The sequence below is a fragment of the Lethenteron reissneri genome, chromosome 3, assembly GCF_015708825.2.
Source record: "Lethenteron reissneri isolate LAM-NWPU_2019-01 chromosome 3, ASM1570882v1, whole genome shotgun sequence".
Classification (NCBI taxonomy): domain Eukaryota; kingdom Metazoa; phylum Chordata; class Hyperoartia; order Petromyzontiformes; family Petromyzontidae; genus Lethenteron; species Lethenteron reissneri.
Window position 1 is genome coordinate 6943064 of NC_083781.1, and position 5000 is coordinate 6948063.

General features: G+C 41.6%; 14 non-coding genes across 14 annotated transcripts; all 14 read left to right on the top strand.

Annotated features, from left to right (window-relative positions):
* Positions 1 to 36: 36 nt before the first annotated feature.
* Positions 37 to 109, top strand: TRNAV-CAC (transfer RNA valine (anticodon CAC)). Its single transcript has one exon. It is a non-coding gene; the product is annotated as a tRNA-Val (tRNA).
* Positions 110 to 253: 144 nt separating this feature from the next.
* On the top strand, positions 254 to 326 carry TRNAV-AAC (transfer RNA valine (anticodon AAC)). Its single transcript has one exon. It is a non-coding gene; the product is annotated as a tRNA-Val (tRNA).
* Positions 327 to 471: 145 nt separating this feature from the next.
* Positions 472 to 544, top strand: TRNAV-AAC (transfer RNA valine (anticodon AAC)). The gene has a single exon. It is a non-coding gene; the product is annotated as a tRNA-Val (tRNA).
* A 145-nt stretch (positions 545 to 689) lies between these two features.
* On the top strand, positions 690 to 762 carry TRNAV-CAC (transfer RNA valine (anticodon CAC)). Its single transcript has one exon. It is a non-coding gene; the product is annotated as a tRNA-Val (tRNA).
* Positions 763 to 907: 145 nt separating this feature from the next.
* Positions 908 to 980, top strand: TRNAV-CAC (transfer RNA valine (anticodon CAC)). The gene has a single exon. It is a non-coding gene; the product is annotated as a tRNA-Val (tRNA).
* Positions 981 to 1125: 145 nt separating this feature from the next.
* On the top strand, positions 1126 to 1198 carry TRNAV-CAC (transfer RNA valine (anticodon CAC)). Its single transcript has one exon. It is a non-coding gene; the product is annotated as a tRNA-Val (tRNA).
* A 145-nt stretch (positions 1199 to 1343) lies between these two features.
* TRNAV-AAC (transfer RNA valine (anticodon AAC)) lies at positions 1344 to 1416 on the top strand. The gene has a single exon. It is a non-coding gene; the product is annotated as a tRNA-Val (tRNA).
* Positions 1417 to 1561: 145 nt separating this feature from the next.
* Positions 1562 to 1634, top strand: TRNAV-CAC (transfer RNA valine (anticodon CAC)). The gene has a single exon. It is a non-coding gene; the product is annotated as a tRNA-Val (tRNA).
* Positions 1635 to 2743: 1109 nt separating this feature from the next.
* TRNAV-UAC (transfer RNA valine (anticodon UAC)) lies at positions 2744 to 2816 on the top strand. Its single transcript has one exon. It is a non-coding gene; the product is annotated as a tRNA-Val (tRNA).
* Positions 2817 to 3078: 262 nt separating this feature from the next.
* Positions 3079 to 3151, top strand: TRNAV-AAC (transfer RNA valine (anticodon AAC)). The gene has a single exon. It is a non-coding gene; the product is annotated as a tRNA-Val (tRNA).
* A 147-nt stretch (positions 3152 to 3298) lies between these two features.
* Positions 3299 to 3371, top strand: TRNAV-CAC (transfer RNA valine (anticodon CAC)). The gene has a single exon. It is a non-coding gene; the product is annotated as a tRNA-Val (tRNA).
* A 145-nt stretch (positions 3372 to 3516) lies between these two features.
* On the top strand, positions 3517 to 3589 carry TRNAV-CAC (transfer RNA valine (anticodon CAC)). The gene has a single exon. It is a non-coding gene; the product is annotated as a tRNA-Val (tRNA).
* A 145-nt stretch (positions 3590 to 3734) lies between these two features.
* Positions 3735 to 3807, top strand: TRNAV-CAC (transfer RNA valine (anticodon CAC)). The gene has a single exon. It is a non-coding gene; the product is annotated as a tRNA-Val (tRNA).
* Positions 3808 to 3953: 146 nt separating this feature from the next.
* Positions 3954 to 4026, top strand: TRNAV-AAC (transfer RNA valine (anticodon AAC)). The gene has a single exon. It is a non-coding gene; the product is annotated as a tRNA-Val (tRNA).
* The last annotated feature ends 974 nt before the right edge of the window (positions 4027 to 5000 follow it).

The window sequence follows — 5000 nt, forward strand, 5'->3', positions numbered from 1 at the left end:
GTGAAGTGTGTTGCAACTTAATAGGGTGGAGAAGCAGTTTCCGTAGTGTAGTGGTTATCACGTTCGCCTCACACGCGAAAGGTCCCCGGTTCGAAACCGGGCGGAAACATTTTACGTAAAACCAAAAAAATCGTGTTTTATTTAAAGTGCACGTAAAATGTGCCTTCATGAACTTGATGAGTTCATCATTCTTGACTGTTGGCATAGGTCTATACCAGTGAAGTGTGTTGCAACTTCACAGGTTTACCAAGCATTTTCCGTAGTGTAGTGGTTATCACGTTCGCCTAACACGCGAAAGGTCCCCGGTTCGAAACCGGGCGGGAACATTTTACTTAAAATCAAAAAAATTCGTATTTTATTTGAAGTGCACGTAAAATGTGCCTTCATGAACTTGATGAGTTCATCATTCTTGACTGTTGGCATAGGTCTATACCAGTGAAGTGTGTTGCAACTTCACAGGTTTACCAAGCATTTTCCGTAGTGTAGTGGTTATCACGTTCGCCTAACACGCGAAAGGTCCCCGGTTCGAAACCGGGCGGAAACATTTTACTTAAAATCAAAAAAATTCGTATTTTATTTGAAGTGCACGTAAAATGTGCCTTCATGAACTTGATGAGTTCATCATTCTTGAATGTTGGCATAGGTCTATACCAGTGAAGTGTGTTGCAACTTAGCAAGTAAGACAAGCAGTTTCCGTAGTGTAGTGGTTATCACGTTCGCCTCACACGCGAAAGGTCCCCGGTTCGAAACCGGGCGGAAACATTTTACGTAAAACCCCAAAAACTCGTGTTTTATTTAAAGTGCACGTAAAATGTGCCTTCATGAACTTGATGATTTCATCATTCTTCACTGTTGGCATAGGTCTATACCAGTGAAGTGTGTTGCAACTTAATAGGGTGGAGAAGCAGTTTCCGTAGTGTAGTGGTTATCACGTTCGCCTCACACGCGAAAGGTCCCCGGTTCGAAACCGGGCGGAAACATTTTACGTAAAACCCCAAAAACTCGTGTTTCATTTAAAGTGCACGTAAAATGTGCCTTCATGAACTTGATGATTTCATCATTCTTCACTGTTGGCATAGGTCTATACCAGTGAAGTGTGTTGCAACTTAATAGGGTAGAGAAGCAGTTTCCGTAGTGTAGTGGTTATCACGTTCGCCTCACACGCGAAAGGTCCCCGGTTCGAAACCGGGCGGAAACATTTTACATAAAACCAAAAAAAATCGTGTTTTATTTAAAGTGCACGTAAAATGTGCCTTCATGAACTTGATGAGTTCATCATTCTTGACTGTTGGCATAGGTCTATACCAGTGAAGTGTGTTGCAACTTCACAGGTTTACCAAGCATTTTCCGTAGTGTAGTGGGTATCACGTTCGCCTAACACGCGAAAGGTCCCCGGTTCGAAACCGGGCGGAAACATTTTACTTAAAATCAAAAAAATTCGTATTTTATTTGAAGTGCACGTAAAATGTGCCTTCATGAACTTGATGAGTTCATCATTCTTGAATGTTGGCATAGGTCTATACCAGTGAAGTGTGTTGCAACTTCACAGGTTTACCAAGCATTTTCCGTAGTGTAGTGGTTATCACGTTCGCCTCACACGCGAAAGGTCCCCGGTTCGAAACCGGGTGGAAACATTTTACGTAAAACCCCAAAAACTCGTGTTTGATTTAAAGTGCACGTAAAATGTGCCCTCATGTACTTGATGAGTCCTAACACGCGAAAGGTCCCCGGTTCGAAACCGGGCGGAAATTTTACGAAAAACCCAAAAAAATCGTGTTTTATTTGAAGTGCACGTAAAATGTGCCTTCATGAACTTGATGAGTTCATCATTCTTGAATGTTGGCATAGGTCTATACCAGTGAAGTGTGTTGCAACTTCAGAGGTTTGCCAAGCAGTTTCTGTAGTGTAGTGGTTATCACGTTCGCCTAGCACGTGTAAAGGACCTAGGTTCAAAACCGCGTGGAAACATTTTACCTAAAATTAAAAAAATTCGTATTTTATTTAAAATGCACGTAAAATGTGCCTTCATGAACTTGATGATTTCATCATTCTTCACTGTTGGCATAGGTCTATACCAGTGAAGTGCGTTGCAACTTAATGGGGTGGACAAGCAGTTTCCGTAGTGTAGTGTAGTGTCTGTGTCGTTTTACATAACATTTCGATACTTTGCTAGGTTATTTGAATTTAGTGTGTTCTGTCTTCCTCTAAGCCTGCTTACCTTACTTGCCCTCCCGTCGTACTCATTGACATGTAAATTTTTTCCCTACCCCCTCCCTCTCTCTGCCTCCGCCCCCCTCTGTCTATTTAAGGCCATCCCACAGAGACGATCACCCCTCTCTGTTCCTGGGTTGCTCTCTCTGTGTATCTTGGTGATATCTGTCTGCTTACATGTCTGTCTATAGTTTTCTGGTTATATTCTATGTCGCTATTTCATTATACCTGATGATGATTGCTTGTGTTGCAATCGAAACGTCGTATGCTATTATTTAATTCATTCTTTTATCTTTATACGTGACTTTACTGAAAAAACCAAAGAATAGTGGTTATCACGTTCGCCTCACACGCGAAAGGTCCTCGGTTTGAAACCGGGTGGAAACATTTAACGTAAAACCAAAGAAATTGGTGTTTTATTTAAAGTGCACGTAAAATGTGCCTTCATGAACTTGATGAGTTCATCATTCTTGACTGTTGGCATAGGTCTATACCAGTGAAGTGTGTTGCAACTTCACAGGGTTGCCAAGCAGTTTCCGTAGTGTAGTGGTTATCATGCTCGCTTTACACGCGAAAGGTCCCCGGTTCGAAACCGAGCGGAAACATTTTACGTAAAACCACAAAAACTCGTGTTTTATTTAAAGTGCACGTAAAATGTACCCTCATGAACTTGATGAGTCATAACACGCGAAAGGTCCCCGGTTCGAAACCGGACGGAAACATTTTACTAAAAATCTAAAAAAATCTTATTTTATTTAAAGTTCACGTAAAATGTGCCTTCATGAACTTGATGATTTCATCATTCTTCACTGTTGGCATAGGTCTATACCAGTGAAGTGTGTTGCAACTTATCAGGGGGGACAAGCAGTTTCCGTAGTGTAGTTGTTATCACGTTCGCCTAACACGCGAAAGGTCCCCGGTTCGAAACCGGGCGGAAACATTTTACTTAAAATCAAAAAAAATTCGTATTTTATTTGAAGTGCACGTCAAATGTGCAATTCATGAACTTGATGAGTTCATCATTCTTGAATGTTGGCATAGGTCTATACCAGTGAAGTGTGTTGCAACTTAGCAAGTAAGACAAGCAGTTTCCGTAGTGTAGTGGTTATCACGTTCGCCTCACACGCGAAAGGTCCCCGGTTCGAAACCGGGCGGAAACATTTTACTTAAAATCAAAAAAATTCGAATTTTATTTGAAGTGCACGTAAAATGTGCCTTCATGAACTTGATGAGTTCATCATTCTTGAATGTTGGCATAGGTCTATACCAGTGAAGTGTGTTGCAACTTAGCAAGTAAGACAAGCAGTTTCCGTAGTGTAGTGGTTATCACATTCGCCTCACACGCGAAAGGTCCTCGGTTCGAAACCGGGCGGAAACATTTTACGTAAAACCCCAAAAACTCGTGTTTTATTTAAAGTGCACGTAAAATGTGTCTTCATGAACTTGATGATTTCATCATTCTTCACTGTTGGCATAGGTCTATACCAGTGAAGTGTGTTGCAACTTAATAGGGTGGAGAAGCAGTTTCCGTAGTGTAGTGGTTATCACGTTCGCCTCACACGCGAAAGGTCCCCGGTTCGAAACCGGGCGGAAACATTTTACGTAAAACCAAAAAAAAATCGTGTTTTATTTAAAGTGCACGTAAAATGTGCCCTGATGAACTTGATGAGTTCATCATTCTTGACTGTTGGCATAGGTCTATACCAGTGAAGTGTGTTGCAACTTCACAGGTTTACCAAGCAGTTTCCGTAGTGTAGTGGTTATCACGTTCGCCTAACACGCGAAAGGTCCCCGGTTCGAAACCGGGCGGAAACATTTTACGTAAAACCCCAAAAACTCGTGTTTTATTTAAAGTGCACGTAAAATGTGCCCTCATGTACTTGATGAGTCCTAACACGCGAAAGGTCCCCGGTTCGAAACCGGGCGGAAATTTTACGAAAAACCCAAAAAAATCGTGTTTTATTTGAAGTGCACGTAAAATGTGCCTTCATGAACTTGATGAGTTCATCATTCTTGAATGTTGGCATAGGTCTATACCAGTGAAGTGTGTTGCAACTTCAGAGGTTTGCCAAGCAGTTTCTGTAGTGTAGTGGTTATCACGTTCGCCTAGCACGTGTAAAGGACCTAGGTTCAAAACCGCGTGGAAACATTTTACCTAAAATAAAAAAAATTCGTATTTTATTTAAAATGCACGTAAAATGTGCCTTCATGAACTTGATGATTTCATCATTCTTCACTGTTGGCATAGGTCTATACCAGTGAAGTGCGTTGCAACTTAATGGGGTGGACAAGCAGTTTCCGTAGTGTAGTGTAGTGTCTGTGTCGTTTTACATAACATTTCGATACTTTGCTAGGTTATTTGAATTTAGTGTGTTCTGTCTTCCTCTAAGCCTGCTTACCTTACTTGCCCTCCCGTCGTACTCATTGACATGTAAATTTTTTCCCTACCCCCTCCCTCTCTCTGCCTCCGCCCCCCTCTGTCTATTTAAGGCCATCCCACAGAGACGATCACCCCTCTCTGTTCCTGGGTTGCTCTCTCTGTGTATCTTGGTGATATCTGTCTGCTTACATGTCTGTCTATAGTTTTCTGGTTATATTCTATGTCGCTATTTCATTATACCTGATGATGATTGCTTGTGTTGCAATCGAAACGTCGTATGCTATTATTTAATTCATTCTTTTATCTTTATACGTGACTTTACTGAAAAAACCAAAGAATAGTGGTTATCACGTTCGCCTCACACGCGAAAGGTCCTCGGTTTGAAACCGGGTGGAAACATTTAACGTAA